Source organism: Triticum urartu, chromosome 3A (genome assembly GCF_056163025.1).
Source record: "Triticum urartu cultivar PI428250 chromosome 3A, HENAU_Tu73, whole genome shotgun sequence".
NCBI lineage: Eukaryota > Viridiplantae > Streptophyta > Magnoliopsida > Poales > Poaceae > Triticum > Triticum urartu.
This window is the reverse complement of record NC_141875.1, coordinates 8167707-8193627: the sequence shown is the minus strand read 5'-3', so window position 1 is coordinate 8193627 and position 25921 is coordinate 8167707. Positions and strand designations below refer to the sequence as shown.

The 25921-nt window shown below is 44.2% G+C and overlaps 2 pseudogenes across 1 annotated transcript; one reads left to right on the top strand and one right to left on the bottom strand.

Moving 5' to 3' along the window:
* The first annotated feature begins 12 nt into the window (after nt 1–12).
* On the top strand, nt 13–13795 carry LOC147977682 (uncharacterized; annotated as a pseudogene).
* Nucleotides 13796–15352: 1557 nt separating this feature from the next.
* Nucleotides 15353–19565, bottom strand: LOC147977681 (uncharacterized; annotated as a pseudogene). The gene is made up of 3 exons (XR_015599495.1): nt 17837–19565; nt 17167–17268; nt 15353–16046 (listed from the first exon to the last, which is right to left on the bottom strand). The product of XR_015599495.1 is annotated as an uncharacterized LOC147977681 (transcript).
* Nucleotides 19566–25921: the final 6356 nt, after the last annotated feature.

The following is a 25921-nucleotide window of genomic DNA, read 5'->3' as shown; positions in this document are numbered from 1 at the left end:
TCTGTCCCTCACATGGCCTCACTTGGATTTCCATACATACCCATTCTGTTCTTGATCACCCTATCCACTGTTCTCACAGCTTCTTCCCCTGGTCCAAGCAAGAGCAATGGTAGCGACACTGATCTTGCTTCCTTGATGGCTTTCAAAGGACAGCTCTCCGACCCTCTCGGCATCCTTGCCAGCAACTGGACCACCGGTACAAATTTCTGCCACTGGTTTGGTGTCACATGCAGTCAACGCTGGCAGCGGGTCACCGCTTTGAGACTGCCGGGCTCCCCCCTCCATGGATCAATCACTCCTCACCTTGGTAATCTCTCTTCCCTCTCTGTTCTCAACCTCGACAATACAAATCTCACAGGCTCCATCCCCGATGATTTAGGACTACTTCGTCGTCTTAAATACCTATATCTCGGATTCAATGGCCTATCAGGTAGCATCCCAACCACCATAGGAAACCTCACAAGGCTTTGTGACCTTTCCCTATATTATAACCATCTATCTGGTTCAATCCCCGAAGAACTGCAGAACCTGCAGAGTCTTGGCTACTTCGGTGTCTTCAGGAATTACCTGAGCGGCTCAATACCCACCTATCTATTTAATAATACCCCTCTAATAACTCAACTGGACTTTGGCAACAACAGCCTGTCAGGACATATACCATCTTGTATTGGCTCCTTACCAATGCTTGAGTCCCTTGTCCTTCAAGTGAATCATTTCAGCGGCCCAGTACCTCCATCCATATTCAACAATTCTAGATTAAGTGAAATCTGGCTTGTATTCAACTACAACTTAACTGGTCCAATCCCTAACAACGAAAGTTTTAGTCTACCAGCGTTGCAACATATCAACCAGGACAACAATAGATTCACCGGTGAAATTCCGTTAGGGTTATCCTCTTGTCGCTACCTTCAAACTATCTCCTTCAGTGAGAATTCCTTTGAGGGTGTTGTGCCAACGTGGCTGGGAAAGCTTTCTCATCTCAATTTCCTTTCCTTGGGTGAGAATCACCTTGTTGGATCAATTCCTGTTGCATTTAGCAACCTCACGCAGCTAGATACACTAGGCCTTAAAGCCTGTAAGCTGTCAGGAGCCATTCCGGAAGAATTTGGACAACTGGACCAACTCACTTTGTTGGATGTCTCATACAATCAACTAGTAGTAACCATTCCTGCTTCTCTTGGCAACCTGTCTGAATTAGCATACCTGCTCTTAAACAATAATATTTTCCTTGGATCGGTACCAGGAACAATTGGTAGTACAAACTCGATGCTTCATATTGATATTTCAAAGAACCGCCTAGTGGGGGATCTTAGCTTCTTATCCCGTTTTTCTAATTTTAGAAAGCTCCAGTTTATACACATCTCTTCAAATAATTTCACCGGTGGCATTCCTAACTATGTGGGAAACCTGTCGACCCAGCTGCAGATTTTCAGTGCTTCCGAGAACAATTTTGTTGGTGAACTTCCGGCTACGATTTCAAACCTAACAGGTCTTGAATGGCTAGCTTTTTCAGAGAATCAGTTGGATAGCACGATTCCAGAATCCATCATAATGATGGAGAATCTCCAGTTTCTTGACCTGGACGGAAATCACTTGTTTGGGTCCATCCCACCTCAGATTGCAATGCTCAAGAATATAGAACGTTTGTTCCTCTACAACAATAAATTGTCTGGTTCAATACCGGATGGGATTGGTAACCTGACCAAGTTAGAATACCTGATACTGTCTGCCAACCAGTTATCATCAATTATCCCATCAAGTTTATTTCATCTTGACAGTCTCATTCAGCTAGATGTGTCTCGAAACTTCTTGACTGGCACATTACCGGTTGATATTGGCTATTTGAATCAAATTTACAGCATGGACCTCTTTGCCAACCTCTTGGTTGGTGCTTCCTCTTGAGCACTGCGTTGGATTTCCCCGAAGAGGAGAGGATGATGCAACAAAGTAGCATAAGTATTTCCCTCAGTTTTTGAGAACCAAGGTATCAATCCAGAAGGAGGCTACGCTCAAGTCCCTCGTACTTGCACAAAATGATAGCTCCTCGCAACCAACGCGATTAGGGGTTGTCAATCCCTTCACGGTCACTTACGAGAGTGTGATCTGATAGAGATGATAGATAATATTTTTGGTATTTTTAGTATAGAGATGCAAAGTGAAAAGTAAAAAGCAAAGTAAAAAAGCAAAGCAAGATTAAAGTGATGGAGATAGATATGATGAGAATAGACATGGGGGCCATAGGTTTCACTAGTGGCTTCTCTCAAGAGCATAAGTATTCTACGGTGGGTGAACAAATTACTGTTGAGCAATTGACAGAATTGAGCATAGTTATGAGAATATGTAGGTATGATCATGTATATAGGCATCACATCCGAGACAAGTAGACCGACTCCTGCCTGCATCTACTACTATTACTCCACTCATCGACTGCTATCCAGCATGCATCTAGAGTATTAAGTTAAAACCAGAGTAACACCTTAAGCAAGATGACATGATGTAGAGGGATAGTTTCATGCAATATGATAAAAACCCCATCTTATTATCCTCGATGGCAACAATACAATACGTGCCTTGCTGCCCCTTCTATCACTGGGAATGGACACCGCAAAATTGAACCCAAAGCTAAGCACTTCTCCCATTGCAAGAAAAACCAATCTAGTAGGCCAAACCAAATTGATAGTTCGAAGAGACTTGCAAAGATAACCAATCATACATAAAAGAATTCAGAGAAGATTCAAATATTATTCATAGATAGACTTGATCATAAACCCACAATTCATCGGTCTCAACAAACACACCGCAAAAAGAAGATTAAATCGAATAGATCTCCACGAGAGAGGGGGAGAACATTGTATTGAGATCCAAAAAGAGAGAAGAAGCCAACTAGCTAATAACTATGGACCCGTAGGTCTGAGGTGACTACTCACACTTCATCGGAGAGGCTATGATGATGTAGAAGCCCTCCGTGATGACGACCCTCTCCGGCGGAGCTCCGGAACAGGCCCCAAGATGGGATCTCGTGGATACAGAAAGTTGCGGCGGTGGAATTAGGTTTTTGGCTCCGTCTCTGATCGTTTGGGGGTACGTAGGTATATATAGGAGGAAGGAGTACGTCGGTAGAGCACCGAGGGGCCCACGAGGCAGGGGGCTCGCCCTAGGGGGGGCGCCCCCCACCTCATGACCACCTCTTTGACTCCTTGGAGTAGGGTCCAAGTCTCCTGGATCACGTTCGGTGAGAAAATCACGTTCCCGAAGGTTTTATTCCGTTTGGACTCCGTTTGATATTCTGTTTCTCCGAAACACTGAAATAGGCAAAAAACAGCAGGCTGGGCCTCCGGTTAATAGGTTAGTCCCAAAAATAATATAAAAGTGGAAAATAAAGCCCAATATAGTCCAAAACAGTAGATAATATAGCATGAAGCAATCAAAAATTATAGATACGTTGGAGACGTATTAGTTGGTATCATCCCATATTCAATTGGACAACTCCAAATGATAGCCTACTTGAACCTGTCACACAATTCATTTGATGATTCACTTCCAGAATCTTTCGGCAAGCTAACCAGCTTGCAAACTTTGGACCTATCACATAACAGTCTCTCTGGTACAATACCAAAGTACCTAGTCAATTTCACCATCCTGACCAGCTTGAACCTCTCTTTCAACAAGCTACAAGGTCAAGTACCAAAAGGTGGTGTCTTCATAAATATTAGTCAGCAATCCTTGACGGGGAATTCAGGGCTTTGCGATGCTTCACGTTTAGGATTTCCAATGTGCCCAAGTAACTCCAAAAGAACTAATAATGGCCGCATGTTGAAAATTTTGCTCCCTACTATCATCATATGAATTGGACTTGTAGCTTTCTGCATATATGTAACAACCAGAAAGAAGATTAAGAAGCAGCATGGGATGTCAGCTTCTCCCGGTATGGTTGACATGCCCACCCATCACCTGGTCTCGTACCATGAGCTTGTTCGAGCAACTGATAATTTTAGTGAGAGCAACCTGCTAGGGTCTGGGTGTTTTGGAAAAGTTTTCTAGGGCCAGCTAAGCAATGGTTTGATTGTTGCCATCAAAGTTCTAGACATGCAGCTAGAACAAGCGATGAGAAGCTTTGATACAGAGTGCGGTGTACTACGGATGGCACGACACCGCAATCTAATGAGGATACTCAATACCTGCTCCAACTTGGAATTTAGGGCATTGGTGCTTCAATATATGCCCAATGACAGCTTAGAGATGCTTCTACACAACTCTCAAAGTACAACACAATTGGGATTCAGTGAGAGACTAGGCATCATGCTCGATGTGTCATTGGCAATAGAGTATCTTCACCATGAACACTACGAGGTGGTCTTGCACTGTGACTTGAAGCCTAGCAATGTGTTGTTCGATGAGGACATGACAGCACATGTGGCAGACTTTGGCATTGCAAGGTTGTTACTGTTGGGGAACGTAGTAATTTCAAAATATTTCCTACGCACACGCAAGATCATGGTGATGCATAGCAACGAGAGGGGAGAGTGTGATCTACGTACCCTTGTAGATCGCAACGGAAGCGTTGACACAACGTAGAGGAAGTAGAAGTACGTCTTTCCGATCCGAACGATCCAAGCACCATTACTCCGGCACCTTCGAGTTCTTGGCACACGTACAGCTCGATGACGCTCCCCGGGCTCCGATCCAGCAAAGCTTCGGGGATGAGTTCCGTCAGCACAACGGCGTGGTGACGATGATGATGTTCTACCGACGCAGGGCTTCGCCTAAGCACTACAACGATATGATCGAGGTGGAATATGGTGGAGGGGGGCACCGCACACGGCTAAGGAACGATCACGAAGATCAACTTGTGTGTCTATGGGGTGCCCCCTGCCCCCGTATATAAAGGAGTGGAGGAGGGGAGGGCCGGCCCTCTCTATGGCGCGCCCTAGGGGAGTCCTACTCCCACCGGGAGTAGGATTCCCCCTTTCCTAGTCCAACTAGGAGTCCTTCCATGTAGTAGGAGTAGGAAACAAGGAAGGGGCGCAGCCCCTCCCCCTAGTCCAATTCGGACTAGGCCTTGGGGGGGCGCGTGGCCTGCCCTAGGCAGCCCCTCTCTCTTTCCCGTATGGCCCAATAAGGCCCAATACTTCTCCCGGCGAATTCCCGTAACTCTCCGGTACTCCGAAAAATACTCGAATCACTCGGAACCTTTCCGATGTCCGAATATAGTCGTCCAATATATCGATTTTTACGTCTCGACCATTTTGAGACTCCTCGTCATGTCCCCGATCTCAGCCGGGACTCCAAACTCCTTCGGTACATCAAAACTCATAAACTCATAATATAACTGTCATCGAAACCTTAAGCGTGCGGACCCTACGGTTCGAGAACAATGTAGACATGACCGAGACACCTTTCCGGTCAATAACCAATAGCGGGACCTGGATGCCCATATTGGCTCCTACATATTCTACGAAGATCTTTATCGGTCAGACCGCATAACAACATACGTTGTTCCCTTTCGGTATGTTACTTGCCCGAGATTCGATCGTTGGTATCTCAATACCTAGTTCAATCTCGTTACCAGCAAGTCTCTTTACTCGTTCCATAATACATCATCTCGCAACTAACTCATTAGTTGCAATGCTTGCAAGGCTTAAGTGATGTGCATTACCGAGAGGGCCCAGAGATACCTCTCCGACAATCGGAGTGACAAATCCTAATCTCGAAATACGCCAACCCAACATGTACCTTTGGAGACACCTGTAGAGCTCCTTTATAATCACCCAGTTACGTTGTGACGTTTGGTAGCACACAAAGTGTTCCTCCGGCAAACGGGAGTTGCATAATCTCATAGTCATAGGAACATGTATAAGTCATGAAGAAAGCAATAGCAACATACTAAACGATCGGGTGCTAAGCTAATGGAATGAGTCATGTCAATCAGATCATTCATCTAATGATGTGATCCCGTTAATCAAATAACAACTCTTTGTCCATGGTTAGGAAACATAACCATCTTTGATTAACGAGCTAGTCAAGTAGAGGCATACTAGTGACACTCTGTTTGTCTATGTATTCACACATGTATTATGTTTTCGGTTAATACAATTCTAGCATGAATAATAAACATTTATCATGAAATAAGGAAATAAATAATAACTTTATTATCGCCTCTAGGGCATATTTCCTTCAGTCTCCCACTTGCACTAGAGTCAATAATCTAGTTCACATCGCTATGTGATTAACACCAATAGTTCACATCTTTATGTGATTGGTTCACATCTCCATGTGACTAACACCCAAAGGGTTTACTAGATTCAATAATCTAGTTCACATCGCTATGTGATTAACACCCAAAGAGTGATCATGTTTTGCTTGTGAGAGAAATTTAGTCAACGGGCCTGCCAAATTCAGATCCGTATGTATTTTGCAAAATTCTATGTCTACAATGCTCTGCACGGAGCTACTCTAGCTAATTGCTCCCACTTTCAATATGTATCCAGATTGAGACTTAGAATCATCTGGATCAGTGTCAAAAACTTGCATCGACGTAACCCTTTACGACGAACCTTTTTGTCACGTCCATAATCGAGAAACATATCCTTATTTCACTAAGGATAATTCTGACCGCTGTCCAGTGATCTACTCCTAGATCACTATTGTACTCCCTTGCCAAATCAGTGCAGGGTATACAATAGATCTGGTATGCAGCATGACATACTTTATAGAACCTATGGCCAAGGCATATGGAATGACTTTCATTCTCTTTCTATCTTCTGCCGTGGTCGGGCTTTGAGTCTTACTCAACTTCACACCTTGTAATACAGGCAAGAACTCTTTCTTTGACTGCTCCATTTTGAACTACTTCAAAATCTTGTCAAGGTATGTACTCATTGAAAAAACTTATCAAGCGTCTTGATCTATCTCTATAGATCTTGGAGCTCAATATGTAAGCAGCTTCACCGAAGTCTTTCTATGAAAAATTCCTTTCAAACACTCCTTTATGCTTTACAGAATAATTCTACATTATTTCCAATCAACAATATGTCATTCACATATACTTATCAGAAATGTTGTAGTGCTCCCACTCACTTTCTTGTAAATACAGGCTTCACTGCAAGTCTGTATAAAACTATATGCTTTGATCAACTCATCAAAGCGTATATTCCAACTCCGAGATGCTTGCACCAGTCCACAGATGGATCGCTGGAGCTTGTACATTTTGTTAGCATCTTTCGGATTGACAAAACCTTCTGGTTGCATCATATACAACTCTTCTTTAATAAATCCATTAAGGAATGCAGTTTTGTTTATCCATTTGCCAGATTTCATAAAATGCGGCAATTACTAACATGATTCGGACAGACTCAAGCATAGATACGAGTGAGAAGCTCTCATCGTAGTCAACACCTTGAACTTGTCGAAAACCTTTTGCGACAATTCTAGCTTTGTAGATAGTAACACTACTATCAGCGTCCGTCTTCCTCTTGAAGATCCATTTATTCTCAATTGCTTGCCGATCATCGGGCAAGTCAACCAAAGTCCATACTTTTTTCTCATACATGGATCATATCTCAGATTTCATGGCCTCAAGCCATTTATCGGAATCTGGGCTCATCATCGCTTCCTCATAGTTCGTAGGTTCGTCATAGTCAAGTAACATGACCTCCAGAACAGGATTACCGTACCACTCTGGTGCGGATCTCACTCTGGTTTACCTACGAGATTCGGTAGTAACTTGATCTGAAGTTACATGATCATCATCATTAGCTTCCTCACTAATTGGTGTAGTAGTCACAAGAACAGATTTTTGTGATGAACTACTTTCCAATAAGGGAGAAGGTACATTTACCTTATCAAGTTTTCTACTTTCCTCCCACTCACTTCTTTCGAGTGAAACTCCTTCTCTGCAAAGGATCAATTCTTAGCAACGAATCTCTTGCCTTTGGATCTGTGATAGAAGGTGTACCCAACAGTTTCCTTTGGGTATCCTATGAAGACATATTTCTCCGATTTGGTTTTGAGCTTATCAGGATGAAACCTTTTCATATAAGCATCACAATCCCAAACTTTAAGAAACGACAACTTTGGTTTCTTGCCAAACCACAGTTCAGATTGTGTCGTCTCAACGGACTTAGATGGTGCCCTTTTAAATGTGAATGCAGCTGTCTTTAATGCATAACCCCAAAACGATAGTGGTAAATCGGTAAGAAACATCATAGGTCGCACCATATCTAATAAAGTACGGTTATGACGTTCGCACACACCATTACATTATGGTGTTCCAGGTGGCGTGAGTAGTGAAACTATTTCACATTGTTTTTAACTGAAGACCAAACTCGTAACTCAAATATTTGTCTCCGCGATCAGATCGTAGAAACTTTATTTTCTTGTCACGATGATTTTCCACTTCACTCTGAAATTCTTTGAACTTTTCAAATGTTTCGGACTTATGTTTCATCAAGTAGATATACCCATATCTGCTCAAATCATCTATGAAGTTCAGAAAATAATGATACCTGTCACGAGTCTCAATATTCATCGGACCACATACATCAGTATGTATGATTTCCAACAAATTTGTTGCTCGCTCCATTGTTCTGAAGAACGGAGTCTTAGTCATCTTGCCCATGAGGCATGGTTCGCAAGCATCAACTGATTCATAATCAAGTGATTCCAAAAGCCCATTAGCATGGAGTTTCTTCATGCGCTTTACACCAATATGACCTAAACAGCAGTGCCACAAATAAGTTGCACTATCATTATTAACTTTGCATCTTTTGGTTTCAATATTATGATTATGTGTATCACTACGATCGAGATCCAACGAACTATTTTCATTGGGTGTGTAACCATATAAGGTTTTATTCATGTAAACAGAATAACAATTTATTCTCTTACTTAAATGAATAACTGTATTACAATAAACATGATCAAATCATATTCATGCTCAACGCAAACACCAAATAACACTTATTTAGGTCCAACACTAATCCCGAAATTATAGGGAGTGTGCGATGATGATCATATCAATCTTGGAACCACTTCCAACACACATCATCACCTCACCCTTAACTAGTCTCTGTTTATTCTGCAACTCCCGTTTCGAGTTACTAATCTTAGCAAATGAACTAGTATCAAATACTGAGGGTTTGCTATAAACACTAGTAAAGTACACATTAATAACATGTATATCAAATATACTTATGTTCACTTTGCCATCCTTCTTATCCGCCAATCACTTGGGGTAGTTCCGCTTTCAGTGACCAGTCCTTTTGCAGTAGAAGCACTTAGTCTCAGGCTTAGGACCAGACTTGGGCTTCTTCACTTGAGCAGCAACTTGCTTGCTGTTCTTCTTGAAGTTCCCCTTCTTCCCTCTGCCCTTTTCTTGAAACTAGTGATCTTGTCAACCATCAACACTTGATGTTTTTCTTGATTTCTACCTTCGTTGATTTCAGCATCACGAAGAGCTTGGGAGTTGTTTCCGTTATCCCTTGCATATTATGGTTCATCACGAAGTTCTACTAACTTGGTGATGGTGACTAGAGAATTCTGTCAATCACTATCTTATCTGGAAGATTAACTCCCACTTGATTCAAGCGATTGTAGTACCCAGACAATCTGAGCACATGCTCACTAGTTGAGCGATTCTCCTCCATCTTTTAGCTATAGAACTTGTTGGAGACTTCATATCTCTCAACTCGGGTATTTGCTTGAAATATTAACTTCAATTCCTGGAACATCTCATATGGTCCATGACGTTCAAAACGTCTTTGAAGTCTCGATTCTAAGCCGTTAAGCATGGTGCACTTAAACTATCAAGTAGTCATCATATTGAGCTAGCCAAACGTTCATAACGTCTGCATCTGCTCCTGCAATAGGTCTGTCACCTAGCGATGCATCAAGGACATAATTTTTCTGTGCAGCAATGAGGTTAAACCTCAGATCACAGATCCAATCCACATCATTGCTACTAACATCTTCAACACAATTTTCTCTAGGAACATATCAAAATAAACATATGAAAGCAACAACGCGAGCTATTGATCTACAACATAGATATGCTAATACTACCAGGACTAAGTTCATGATAAATTAAAGTTCAATTAATCATATTACTTAAGAACTCCCACTTAGATAGACATCCCTCTAATCTTCTAAGTGATCACGTGATCCAAATCAACTAAACCATAACCGATCATCACGTGAAATGGATTAGTCTTCAATGGTGAACATCATTATGTTGATCATATCTACTATATGATTCACGCTCGACCTTTAGGTCTCCGTGTTCCGAGGCCATATCTGCATATGCTAGGCTCGTCAAGTATAACCCGAGTATTCTGCGTGTGCAAAACTGGCTTGCACCCGTTGTAGATGGACATAGAGCTTATCACACCCAATCATCACGTGGTGTCTGGGCACGACGAACTTTGGCAACGGTGCATACTCAGGGAGAACACTTCTTGATAATTTAGTGAGAGATCATCTTATAATGCTACTGTCAATCAAAGCAAGATAAGATGCATAAAAAATAAACATCACATGCAATCAATATAAGTGATATGATATGGCCATCATCATCTTGTGCCTGTGATCTCCATCTCCGAAGCACCGTCATGATCACCATCGTCACCGGCGCGACACCTTGATCTCCATCGTAGCATCGTTGTCGTCTCGCCAATCTTATGCTTCCACGACTATCGCTACCGCTTAGTGATAAAGTAAAGCATTACATCGCGATTGCATTGCATACAATAAAGCGACAACCATATGGCTCCTGCCAGTTGCCGATAACTCGGTTACAAAACATGATCATCTCATATAATAAAATTTAGCATCATGTCTTGACCATATCACATCACAACATGCCCTGCAAAAACAAGTTAGACGTCCTCTACTTTGTTTGTTGCAAGTTTTACGTGGCTGCTACGGGCTTAAGCAAGAACCAATCTCACCTACGCATCAAAACCACAACGATAGTTTGTCAAGTTGATGCCGTTTTAACCTTCGCAAGGACCGGGCGTAGCCACACTCGGTTCAACTAAAGTTGGAGAGACTGTCGCCTGCAAGCCACCTATGTGCAAAGCACGTCGGGAGAACCGGTCTCGCGTAAGCGTACGCGTAATGTCGGTCCGGGTCGTCTCGCCCAACAATACCACCGAACCAAAGTATGACATGCTGGTAGGCAGTATGACTTATATCGCCCACAACTCACTTGTGTTCTACTCGTGCATATGACATCAAACCATAAAACCTAGGCTCGGATGCCACTGTTGGGGAACGTAGTAATTTCAAAATATTTCCTACGCACACGCAAGATCATGGTGATGCATAGCAACGAGAGGGGAGAGTGTGATCTACGTACCCTTGTAGATCGCAATGGAAGCGTTGACACAACGTAGAGGAAGTAGTCGTACATTTTTCCGATCCGACCGATCCAAGCACCGTTACTCCGGCACCTTCGAGTTCTTGGCACACGTACAGCTCGATGACGCTCCCGGGCTCCGATCCAGCAAAGCTTCAGGGATGAGTTCCGTCAGCACAACGGCGTGGTGACGATGATGATGTTCTACCGACACAGGGCTTCGCCTAAGCACTACAACGATATGATCGAGGTGGAATATGGTGGAGGGGGGCACCGCACACGGCTAAGGAACGATCACGAAGATCAACTTGTGTGTCTATGGGGTGCCCCCTGCCCCCGTATATAAAGGAGTGGAGGAGGGGAGGGCCAGCCCTCTCTATGGCGCGCCCTAGGGGAGTCCTACTCCCACCGGGAGTAGGATTCCCCCTTTCCTAGTCCAACTAGGAGTCCTTACATGTAGTAGGAGTAGGAAACAAGGAAGGGGCGCAGCCCCTCCCCCTAGTCCAATTCGGACTAGGCCTTGGGGGGCGCGTGGCCTGCCCTAGGCAGCCCCTCTCTCTTTCCCGTATGGCCCAATAAGGCCCAATACTTCTCCCGGCGAATTCCCGTAACTCTCCGGTACTCCGAAAAATACTCGAATCACTCGGAACCTTTCCGATGTCCGAATATAGTCGTCCAATATATCGATTTTTACGTCTCGACCATTTTGAGACTCCTCGTCATGTCCCCGATCTCAGCCGGGACTCCAAACTCCTTCGGTACATCAAAACTCATAATATAACTGTCATCGAAACCTTAAGCGTGCGGACCCTACGGTTCGAGAACAATGTAGACATGACCGAGACACGTTTCCGGTCAATAACCAATAGCGGGACCTGGATGCCCATATTGGCTCCTACATATTCTACGAAGATCTTTATCGGTCAGACCGCATAACAACATACGTTGTTCCCTTTGTCATCGGTATATTACTTGTCCGAGATTCGATCGTTGGTATCTCAATACCTAGTTCAATCTCGTTACCAGCAAGTCTCTTTACTCGTTCCGTAATACATCATCTCGCAACTAACTCATTAGTTGCAATGCTTGCAAGGCTTAAGTGATGTGCATTACCGAGAGGGCCCAGAGATACCTCTCCGACAATCGGAGTGACAAATCCTAATCTCGAAATACGCCAACCCAACATGTACCTTTGGAGACACCTGTAGAGCTCCTTTATAATCACCCAGTTACGTTGTGACGTTTGGTAGCACACAAAGTGTTCCTCCGGCAAACGGGAGTTGCATAATCTCATAGTCATAGGAACATGTATAAGTCATGAAGAAAGCAATAGCAACATACTAAACGATCGGGTGCTAAGCTAATGGAATGGGTCATGTCAATCAGATCATTCATCTAATGATGTGATCCCGTTAATCAAATAACAACTCTTTGTCCATGGTTAGGAAACATAACCATATTTGATTAACGAGCTAGTCAAGTAGAGGCATACTAGTGACACTCTGTTTGTCTATGTATTCACACATGTATTATGTTTCCGGTTAATACAATTCTAGCATGAATAATAAACATTTATCATGAAATAAGAAAATAAATAATAACTTTATTATTGCCTCTAGGGCATATTTCCTTCAGTTACTAGGTGATGAAAGCTCTACAATCACCGCCAGCATGCCTGGAACTATTGGCCACATGGCACCAGGTACTGTTACTAGCTAGCACTTTTCTTGCTTAATCTACTTATTGAACCACTAAGTAATTAAGTTAATCAGTCATGCCTTAATTTCAGAGTATGGGGCTCAGGGAAAAGCTTCATGAAAAAGTGATGTATTCAGCTTTGGAATCATGCTCTTTGAAGTCTTCACTAGAAAGAGACCCACGGATGAGTTTTTTATCGGAGATATATGCCTGAGGAAGTGGGTTGTTGAGGCGTTTCCCGCAGAACTTGTCCGTGTTGTAGATAATCAGCTACTACAAGAGCCTTTTAGCTGCAGCACGGAAGGCTTTCTTGTGCCGATATTTGAGTTGGGTTTGGCCTGCACTAGCGACTCTACTGACCAAAGGATGACAATGAGCGATGTGGTTGTGAAGCTGAAGAAGATCCAAGTGGCCTACAATAAATCGATAGCGGCCGCACGGAATGAAGCCAGTCATTGATCAACATTGCTTGGTTTGTTCTGCTATATATCAGAATAAAGGGCGAAAACCATGCAAGCAAATTCTTAAGATGTCAAAAAGCTAGAATGCATCTGTTAGGATATGCCATAGGAATAGACTAGAACCTTCTAGATCCTATCATCGTACATGGTTTCATTGAGATAAACCTTAATCGTATTCCATGTAATCCCTAGTATTCCTTGTGTATCAAGTCCAATAGCCTCTGCATGTAATTTCCTGCTTGTATGCTATTACGGGATAAGCATCGCAATATGAATACATTGTACGCGGCGTCTTGCGGGGCGTGAGACGCTTCTTGAAATCCTACATGTTATTCAAGAATAGGTTCTTCCTCTTCCATCTAGCGATCCCTGCCCTGATCTACACCCACGGCCACCACCACGTCAACTGCTGCTGGGGCTGCCCTAAGCACGCCACCCTCGGAGAAACTGACCAGAGGAAATCAGCTGATGTGGAAGGACTAGATCATTCCACAGCTGTGTGGGGTGCTGCTAACTGGCCTGCTCGAAGGCACTGACGCCACGTCGCCCAAGACAGTGCAAGTCACAAACACAAGAAGACAACGGACCAGGCACCCAACCTCCTCTACGCTGCTCAGCTCACGCATGACCAATAGATGCATTGTTAGCTGCTAAACTCCCTCTCCAAAGAGGTGATCATGCAAGCCATGCGCAAGGAGACCGCCGCGGCGATCTAGACTGTGAGCAAAACCATGTTCGGGTCCTAAGCACGCTCTCGGATTACAAACATGAGAGTTGACATCGCCAATACAAAAAAGGTTAGCACGTCCTTCATTAATAAGATTAGACCCATGTGAGCTATGGGCATGCGTGCCCCAGCCCCTAGTGCATCAGAAAACAGTGAATATATGTCGCTTCTCATAACCTCTTCACCAAGTGGTGCTCTTCTAATGGATGGAAAATGAGGTCATGCATACATTAGGGATTTCTGCGGCAACGATGAGAGGGGTGACCGTATAAGCTGCAAACCCATCATATGGATGAGCCAATTTTCCTGTGAAAACTAGCGATTTCACAGGCACAAGTGCGACGGGTCAGGTACCATGTCAGAAATACCAACTTTTAACACATAAAACCGTCCGGTTGCAGTCACTTTCAAAAGTTTCAATCAAACGGCAAATATCTGCATAATGATGACTCATATGAACCACCCAGCAGCAACCTCAGCTTCTGCGACATTAAGTTGGGTCTTAAAAACATGGGGAACAAACTTAACAAAAACAAACCATCACAGAAACAACGAGCCAGGAGCGCTTAACATCCTACACATAGGAAACTAAGAACGCCACCACAGTTTTAAAAATTGGGGTTCCAGAGTGAGAACTTACATAATTAAGTGTAGACATGAGCAAGGTGGTAGAGACGCTGGAAGATGGGCCCGATGACCTGAAAATGCCGTCTAGGCCATTCTTCTGCGAGCAGGGGCATGCCCATGTAGATGATTCCTACCATCTGTGATCTGTCAAGTCACCCCAACTGACTGCAATCTTAGAGGAGGGTGAGCAAAAATATTAATCTGTGATGTAGTAATGTGTGAGATGATGTATGATGTACTTAACTCACTGGAAGCTGTAGTCACTGGTTGTACTTGTACCGAGTATATAAAACAATCCACTATGCTGCTTCCCAACTCTTGTGGAGTGTTAAATTTTGTGCGGAAACATGTAATGGCCAGCAGTTAGAGGATGGAGAACTCCAAATGCTATAATGATGCTTAATTGCTAAATCATAATAATGGATATAGGCATATATTATTAGCTAGGTGAACAATAACTTGCCAAAACTGAAGTTATACTTGCACTTGTTGTGAAAACTTTGTCGGCATGAATATAGCAGTTGATAAGATGTAATATCATTGTCTCACAAATGAAGAGTACTCCGTCTGTAATCTTTTTTGCTTTAGCTGCTACTGATATTATTATTTTTTATTTTATGCTCAAACTATTTGTAGTAAATATGGAACATTTCTCCTTTACTAATACGGAGAGGAAAGACATCATGATCACTTTTAAGTTTTAACACATAAAACAGTCAGTTCCAGTCACTTCCAATCAAGCAGCTAATATGGGCATAAATGATGGCGCATATGAACCACTACACGCAGCAGCAATGTCAGTGTCAGCCACATTAAGTTGGGTCTTAAACATGGAAAACAAACCATCACAGAAACGACAAGCCAGGAGCGCTTAACATCCCACACACAGGAAACTAAGAACACCACCACAGTTTTAGCAAGTAGCAGCAGCCATTACAAAATACTAGACAGCAGCAACAACCTCAGTTTCAAGGTTTCATTTAAACCAGCTAAAAAATTCAGACAAGAGAGGCCAACTCCCAAGATTAGCTATTCAAAAGCATCTTGCTACATTAGAAATTTGGCTAGACTGAGGCATGATAAGCTTTTTTTTAGATGACATTTGGAAACTGCCGTGACCAAATTGATGCGATGTGACAAACTCAGTGACAACTAACAATTGCAGCGACCCTTTCTTCACCTGGAACCAAAAAACACTAATCCGTTAGTAATCCAATACAAACGAATATAAAAGGGACAATTGCATTTTTACCCCTAGTTGGTTCCTACCCACGGGTTTTGCCCTTACTTTTCGAGCTTGCTTAGTTTTGCCCTTACTTTTTCCGTCGTGGTCCCTCGAATGCCCTTTGACCGTTTGACCAAAACTTTGAAAATTCATAACTAATTCATATGAACTCACAAAAATGAAAATAAGATATCAAAATGTTCAGATAAACATTACCTTTATGTGCATATCATTTGCATTCAGGACAAAAGCACCCTTTAAACTACCCGAGATAATTAATGTTATTAACATTATTAAAAATAAAAAGGTATAAACACTATTTTTTTCATGAATAAAAATTACATGCAAATGTAGGTGATGTTTTCTGAGTTCATATGAATTAGTTATGAACTTTCAAAGTTTTGGTCAAATGGTCAAAGGGCATTCGAGGGCCCTCGATGGAAAAAGTAAGGGCAAAACTGAGCAAGCTCGAAAAATAAGGGCAAAACCCGTGGGTAGGAACCAACTAGGGGTAAAAATGCAATTGTCCCAATATAAAATCTAATGATAGCACCTATATAACAGTGTATTAACAACACATGTGTACAAATTCATGGTCAGCTCAACAACATAAAGAAGACGTATATCATATCCGCCCAAAAAAAGAAGATGTATCATTAAAACTGGCTATATCTCCTAGGAATACCAATGATAACAAAAATAAACCCATCACCCTTTTCATATGAATTTGTTGGGTGACGGAGATAAACGATGTGACTAGTGTTTATAATAACCAGATGGCTACTAATATATTGCTTTCAACTTATAGATTCTGGAACAGCTAAACCAAGAGAGCACTCTGAGCATGCAGCATTTGAATCATCTGGATATCATATATCGTCAAAAAGGAATCACTTTTTACATGGCATCACCACCTTTTTGATTGATTGTTTCTGTTATTAGCATGTGTGAATCGCTATAGCCCAATGGACAGTAGGTTGAGGTTGCATGCTAACCACAGTGGCCACCAGATATTTTACAAAGAGAAAATCACACCGTTCAAATCTCATGGAGTATATTTAGAAGATCTTTTTACCTGGTGAACCGTTTCAGCACAATAGCACACCAAACCACACAGTAAAATCCTATATCTGAAGCAGCATTTCAGCTTAATCACGTCCACAAGCAATGGCTGCACCTAGAAGCATAAGCATGAGAAAACAACTGTGAGTCTGTTACAGAGATGAATGAAGTGAAGAAGACAGCATAAAAACATGCCAAAACTCATAAACACTATCAACAAAAATGATTTTGGGTATTTAAGGAGCCTGATTTAGAGATAACAAACATGGACAAAAGATGTGCTACAGATGTACTAGTCACTTGCAGGACAGTCTTGAACAAGTGACAAAGAAAACTATTATGCTGGAAGGTACAGTTACAACGGAAGTTCTTTTATGGAGTCAAGAAAAATGGCAAGATTGGAAGTACTAGGTAGAAGAATATAGCTAGCTGAGGTTCCAAACATGCCGATTGAGTTAACCATTTGACATCTGAATTAACATTGTTACTCATTTCATTTGATATTTTTGTTATCTCCCAAGAATGAAGACAACTATGTTGAATGATAACACAAAGTACGACTACATTAAATGATGACAGCATGGCTATAAGCCTGTCTGTCCAGCAAAGGTATTTGAGCCATGTGCAAAATATAGCATGATTAGGTTACTCCTACGGTATGACAAGCAGTCAAGAACAATCACCTGGCATATAGAAACTCTTGAAAGAATAATAGCCATCAACATAATTGGCTTCACAAAATTTCTTAGACTGCATCGACTTAAGTTGAACCACATAGACACTGGTGCCCACATGTAGAAATATATATATCATCAATACCCTCAGCATATCTCAGTCTAAATATTAACCCTTGCCTCCCTTCTTTCATCCCAGGAGGGATCCCATGAATGTTATGCATATCAATGGTCTTCCACAACACCCATTCGGTAACACCCTGACAATTGACCTTCCTTCGCAACATTTGAATGTTATGGTAATGGTTAGACAATATGGCGAGACCAACAACACCGTCCACGATCTCGATGATCTCACGCTCGTCATAGTGGTGACGGACATCATCATAAATAATGGGAGGCGTTCCGATCAAAGCTAGGCTCTGACCATCCAAATCAAACTCAACTATGTAACTTGCCTGTCTGCACAGCCAGTAAAGTGCATTACCAATAAGTGACCCATGACTAGCAGTGCCATGAAGCTGATATGGAGTCGGCGTTGAGATGAGATCGCTCCATATGCCAGTCTCTGAGGAGTAAACACGTGCAAAGGAGAGCTCTGGACCATCATAGTAGGTGCTCGTGGAGAGCAAGACCACCTTGAATTGGCTTGAGTGGCAGCTTCCATGCACATGGTCGTGGTCAACAGCAGCACAGAGCACCGCCCCAGTGACGCAGCGGCCACTCTTGAATTCCGGTGGAACGGACAAGTGGCACTCATCGCCGGTGATGGGCGCAACAATAAGCTCTTCCCGGCCGAAGAGAAGCACACGACCGTGGCGGCACCCGAGCATCTGGACCTTCGGCTTCGAGCAGCTGCCGCTGTTAATGTCGTGTAGTCGTAGGTGGAAGCGCTGAGGAGGGATGCAGTCAGGAGAGTCCAAGGCGGGTTTAAACACGATACCATCCACGCCTTCCACGAGGCAACCGAGGAGTGGGGGCGTTGGAACCTAGGGTCGGTGACGGCGCATCGCCAGCGCTTGTAGACGGTGGAGGCGCGTGGAAGGGAGGAGGGCTGCGGCGGGAGGCGGAGGAGGATCTCCCACAGGAGATCGTCGTCCTCATGCGGCGAGGAAAGCGCCGCCGGCGAGCTGCCGCTGCGGCGACGACGACTGCGGCGGGTCACTCCGGATGCCTCTGCGCTCGGGTGGACCTGGGGATGGAGGCGCGTGCTGCGCCGGAGAGCCACTCCGTCGCCCTCCTCGCTCGCGTGGGCCTGGGGATGGAGGCGCGGGCTGCGGCGGCGGGCCACTCCATCGCCGTCGTCACTCGCGTGGATCTGGGGATGGGGATGGGGATGGAGCCGCGTGCTGCGGCGGCGGGCCACTGCTTCGCCCGCCTCACTCGCGTGGGTATGTGGATGGAGGCGCGTGCGCGTGCTATGGCGGCGGGCATCCTCGGCCGCGCTCATCTCGCCGGCGGCGGCGGCGGCAAGACCTAGCTTTTTTTTTTAATGAAGGCCTAGCTTTTTTAGTGAGGCAGAGGAAGACGGCGCGGAGTGGTAAAAGCAGTGCAGTGTTTCTGGGCCCCTAACCGACCGACCGACCTGAAGAGTAGTAAACTGGTATTGGGCCTCCATTCCATTCTTGTTGCCACCACGCCAAAGAATGCCCACGTAGAGGAATCTATTTCAGTTTCAATTTCAGAGGAATCAACACATACATGTGTATGGTTTTATCTATGTATATGTATATTGTCAGTCAATGCACTTCATGATTAATGTGTGATCATTTTCCGATCCCACATGATTTTCACCGTCTAACGGAGAAACGGTTTTCAAGCTTCTGCATAAACTGCAATTTGGTAAGTGTGGGTGACTGTGTGCGCGTGTACTTGGTTTCAGGCAATATGTATAGTTATGCTATATAGGAATGAATGTTGGGCACCAGCAAATGCAGATGCCAAAGGAACCGAACTTACTACAAGGATCTGGTGGTGCATACCCAACTGACGAAACATGCCACTGTTTAAAGATTATGAGCTCGATGCGTGCACCTCTAGATGCAGAAGCCGGGGTTATTCTCCTCTCTTTTACTAAGAAAAAAGAAGTATAGCAGATAAGCACTTTGTTTCTTGGTGAGTTTTCCTAACACCAAAGCTTCTTCTGGTAAAATATGGATATGGTTCCTTTCAGGCTGTTTCCGGTCAGTGCGTATGGATGATAAGGTTCGATCTTATAATCCAACAATGTGAATCAAACTCATGTGTTACCAGTACCACGTTGTCAGTGCATCTCCATATGATCAAATAAAGTGAAATGACTTTTATGATGGACATGTGTGTTTAGAATAATGGTTAGATTCTCTTTATATCTGGCAAGATATGATGTTATATCTGTCCGACTGGAGAAACATGACACTGTTTTCTGCAATGGTTGATAGGTTTTGAAACTACAAGCTACCAGGTGTTTCTTAATGAGGCACTTTGCTTCTGAATGAGTTTCACTAATGCAAAAAATGTTCAAAATTTATAAAAAATAAACAATTTTGAATTTTAATGAATATTTTTGTGTTTTCATGAACAGACTTTCAAATTTTTATGAATATTTCTTGAATTTTGATGAACATTTTAAAATTTTGATGAACAAAATTTAAAGTTTGTGAGCATTTTTTTGAATTTTATGAACAAATGTTGAATTCAACAATAGTTTTCGAATTCAATAAACATTTTTTAATATGATGAACAACTTTTAAAAATTGATGAACATTTTTTAATTTGATGAACATATTTTGAGATTCCAAAAATGTCCACCGACTAGAAAAAATGTTCGCTGATTTGAAAAGTGTTACCAGATTTTAGAAAATGTACCTGAATTTGGAAACAAAAAAAGAAAAAAAACCTGAATTAAAAGAGAAGGGAAAAACTTTAAAAAATAAAGTTTAAAAATTGAAAGAAAAAACAAGAAAAATATCGATTAAGAACCTTCCCAAAACCGGAAAGAGCAATTGGGCCGGGCCGGTGTACCTAGCGGTAAGCCATGGGTACGCACGCTGTCGCTATTGGGCGACCTACGTGCCAGATAGTTGTCTGCCGTCCTTAAGGATCTGGCTGCTAGTCTCGACCCTTCTTCCACCCACGGAAACCAGATTGAATGCACTGGCTTGTTATTTGCAGAGACATTTTGATTGTTCCCGTGGCCCATTTCATAATCTGCTTTGCCAATCATTTTTGCAGGAGCCCGACCCAAAATCCCAACCATGGCTTATCTAAAGGAAAAGACACCTTCCACACATATTCTACAACGGGTTCTCCTAGGCGACCCATAGAGGTCGGACATGTTAAACAACGTTACTATGGTGCCAAGGTGGGGCAGTGCAGCCAAGTATTCTGGCTCAACCGCATAGGCTAGATAGATATTCTCTGTAACAATATTCTCTCTTTAGTTTATCCCTTATACTCCAAGTAGCTTATCCCTTGTATCTCAAGTCTCAATCTCAACAACTTGTACGCTATCAGGGAGTCGTGCCCCTGCCAATATAACATGCAAGCGCCACCCTAAACCGGGTATGACGTTTCCCACATAGTAATCAGAGTCTAACTCTTCCATCACATCTAGGTTTTCTCTCCTCCACCGAAACCTCCTACCATGGCTTCCTCCAGCGCCTCCAACCCTACCCTCTCTGGCCAAGTCACCGAGCGCCTCACACGCCCCAACTACATCCTATGGCGTACCCAGATCACGCCACAACTCCGTGGTGCTGGTTTCTTCGGGTACGTGGACGGGAGCATGTCGGAGCCAGCCAAGGTCGTCGTCTCCAAGGATAAGGATGGCAAGGAGGAGACCACCCCGAATCCTCTACATCAACTTTGGATCAGGGAAGACCAGCAGGTACTGGGTTATCTTCTGAATAATCTGTCCAAAGAAGTACTCGTACAGGTGACTGCGATCACCCATGCACATGAGCTCTGGATGGCGTTGGCGAGGATGTTCTCGTTAACCTCGCTGTCCCACATCAACAACATCGGTGCCGCCCTCACGAACGCGCAGAAAGGGACGCAATCGGTCACTACTAGGGAAAAACTTATACATGGAACTTGAGCAGTACTTGTTAAAAAAATGCAGTACATAGTTTTTCAAAAGAATGAATTATACCATTATAGCATACGTATATACTGTACTGGATAAAGGGTATATACTTCCCCAAAGGAAAAAGTGAGACATACTTACTCTAAAAAAAAGGGCATGTGCTTCATCAAGAAAAAGTGTTATATACTTTTTTTACGAGGAAAAAAGTGTTATATACTAGAAAAAGGGCTATAGATGAGATTGACACTAATGGCGCACCAGACAAGCGGTGCGCCATTAGTACTAATGGCGCACCACATTATGATACGCTATTAGAGTTGAAACTACTAATGGCGCACCTGGCCCAGAGTGCGTCATTAGTATCAATTTTTTTTTTGAACTAGTGCGCCTGTCCAAACATACTAATGGCGCATCCAGACAAAGTGCGCCATTACTAGTTGTAACTAGTAATGGCGCACCTGTCGGAAAGTGCGCCACTAATGTTGTTTTTTTAATTATATTTTTTATTCCTTTTTTTGCAAAACTACTAATGGCGCACCACCAGAAGGTGCGCCATTAGTAACCTGGATTACTAATGGCGCATTTAGAGTTGGTGCGCCATTAGTAAGTGGGCAGCAACAAGATATTTTGGACAGCCTCTCCTACCCACACTCACTTTCTCCCCACTTCATTCTCTCCACCTCCTCCTTGTCTCGGGTGCCTCCTCTTTTTCACCTCATTTCCACCATAGATTCATTCAATTTAAGTGGTTAAATTACCTTGTTTTGATAGGTAAGTAAGGGGGGAAGCTATATTTATGTTGTTCTCCCTACAACAATGTGCACATGCACTTTTTATGGCCTAGCTAGATCTATGTATGTTCGTGGTGTTGCATATGTTTGTGGTGTTGCATATGTGTTTGTGTTTGGAGGTGTACCGGTATTTGAAATGCGATAGTTGCCAATATTTTGCCGGAATGTTGATTCATTTCCGTTTCGGCGAGAATTTTGGCATTAAGCATTCTTTTTGGCCCTATTTTTAGGGAAAGTCATGCCAAATTTTTTCTTGGTTCTAAAATATCGTTTTGCTATACCCCGCAGGCGACCATGGTCCGCATGATGACCGAAGGCATCGTGAATAGGTTTTTGAGGTCCGCGAAGGCCGAGATGCTTCAAAAGAACGAGACGGAGATAAGATGTCCGTGTCGAAGATGCAAGCTGAAGAGCCTTATTGCGGACCCGGAATCCGGGCAGGTGCGGGACCACCTGCTCTTGCGTGGTTTCATGGATGGCTATCGGTGGCAAGGTGATGAAGATGACTACGAAGTCGTCCATGGGGGCCGGGCAAGAAATGAGGAAGGGCAGCAAGACAACCACCGCGGCTCGGGCGGGCGAGAAGACGAAGAATCCCCAGGAGATGATCACGACGGTGATGCTGTACACAGTCATCATGTAGAAGATGCAGGACATGATGATGAGGAAGATGCCAGAGCATACGACGGGCATGATCATGAAGATGATGATGCCGGCGGAGCAGACGACGCTGGACCATCGATGGGCTAGGTGCAGGACCCTCATATTCAAGAGCTGCTTCTCAAGCAGACGGATAACGCAAGAGCTGCCGCCCGAGAGAAAGCCAAGATGGATCAACTTGAGTTAGACGCGGTTACTCCATTGTATGAAGGATGCAGGCCCGAGGATACCCGCCTGAAAGTAACGCTCATGGCTCTGGAGATGAAGGTAAAACACAAAATGACCGACGCATGCTTCGACGAGAACATGTCATTCTGGCACGAACTTCTTCCCAAGGGGAACAAGTGCCCGACCAGTTTGGAGGAGGCGAATAAAATCGTGTGTCCTCTGGATTTACCGCACGTGAAATACCATGTGTGCATGAACAATTGCATCATTTATCGGGACGAGCACGCGGAGTCTACCATATGTCCGGTGTGCGGCGTCACTCGATACAAGAAGAGGAAGAAAGCTCCTCGAAAAGTGGTGTGGTACTTTCCGATCACTCCTCGTTTGCAGCGGTATTTCGCGGACCCTAAGATAGCAAAGCTCCTGCGTTGGCACGCGGATAGGGAGGAGAAGAAGCGAGAAGATGACGCAAATGATCCAGAGATAGATAAAAAAGACAAGATGCTGAGTCACCCTAAGGATGCGAGCCAGTGGCAAGCGTTGAACTTCGAAGACCCAGAATTTGGGAACGATCCAAGGAACATCGTGCTGGGCGCGAGCACCGATGGAGTCAATCTGTTTGGTAGCCAGAGAAGCACACATAGCACCTGGCCTGTGTTTGTGTGGATGTACAACCTTCCCTCCTGGTTGTGCATGAAGAGGAAGTACATTCACATGAGTATGCTAATTGAAGGACCGAAACAACCAGGGAACGATATCAATCTGTATCTGGGGCTGCCGAAAGAGGAGCTTGACACGCTGTGGAAAACGCCAGCCAATACGTGGGACGCCGCAGAGAAAGAATATTTCCCTATGAGAGCCGCGCTGCTCACGACGGTGCACGACTATCTCGGTTACGGATATGTCACGGGGCGGGTGGTCCACGGATTTTCTGGATGCGTCAGGTGCATGGATGACACAACGTATCGCCAGCTAGATAGAGATCCCGGGTCTTCGAAAACCGTGTTCATGGGACATCGAAGGTGGCTTCGCGACGATGACCCGTGGAGAAAACGCAAGGATCTGTTCGATGGTGAAACCGAACCCCGAGGACGCCTGCGTACGAGGAGCGGCGAGGAAATAGACGAGCTGTTGAAAAATTGGAAAGACTGCCCACTGCCGGGAAAGAAGCAAAAGGCGCCAGAGCCGGGAAAGAAACGAAAGGCGCCAGAGCCGCTGCTGAAGGTATGGAAAATGAGGTCTGTTTTCTGGGACTTGCCATACTGGAAGATCCACCGTGTGCCTCACAGCCTTGATGTCATGCATATCACGAAGAACGTGTGCGAGAGTCTGCTTGGTACCCTGCTCAACATGCCAGAGAGGACCAAAGATGGGTCGAAAGCAAGGGCAGACTTGAAATCAATGAGCATCAGGCAGGAGCTTCACGCTATATATGATGATCATGATGATGATGATGATGATGAGGCGAAGCAGGACACGAAAAGTCGTCGCAAAGGCAAGAAGGCCAAGAAGACCGGAAATGACTACCCTCCCGCGTGCTTCACTCTAAGTCAGGAGGAGATCGAGCAGTTTTTCACCTGCCTCGTTGGAGTAAAACTTCCTTACGGTTACGCGGGGAAGATAAGCAGATACCTAGACCCAGCGAAGCAGAAGTTCAGCGGGATGAAGTCTCACGACTGTCACGTGCTGATGACGCAGATACTTCCAGTTGCAATCCGTGAGATCATGGACGCGCACGTCCGTGAAACCCTATTTGGCCTATGCAACTTTTTCGATGTCATCTCTCGGAAGTCTGTTGGCGTGAGGCAACTCAGAAGGCTACAGGAAGAGATCGTGGTGATACTATGCGAGCTTGAGATGTACTTCCTCCCGCATTCTTCGACGTTATGGTGCATCTGCTGGTCCATATCATGGACGATATCATCCAACTCGGGCCGACGTTCCTGCACAGCATGATGCCGTGCGAAAGGATGAATGGTGTCATCAAAGGATATGTTCGCAACATGTCACGTCCAGAGGGAAGCATAGCTAGGGTCTTTCTGACCGAAGAGTGCATCTCCTACTGCATGAATTATCTAGGCATCGAGAACCCCGTTGGTCTGCCCGTCAACAGGCACCTCGGCAGGCTCGCTGGATGGGGTCACCGTGAGGGTCGTCGCGAAATGCATGTCGACTTCGAGGGTCGACTCGCCGACTTTGAAAGAGCAAACCTAGTCGCGCTACAACACATAGACGTGGTCGATCCTTGGGTGGTACAGCACAAAACCTTTATTAAGAAGACATACAATGACCGAGGCCAACAGAGGACGGACGGAGATATACTCAAAGAGCACAACTCATGTTTCACGCGTTGGTTCAAGCAGAAGCTTCTGTCGTACCCTTTACATGAGGATTATTCCGCGGAAGAAC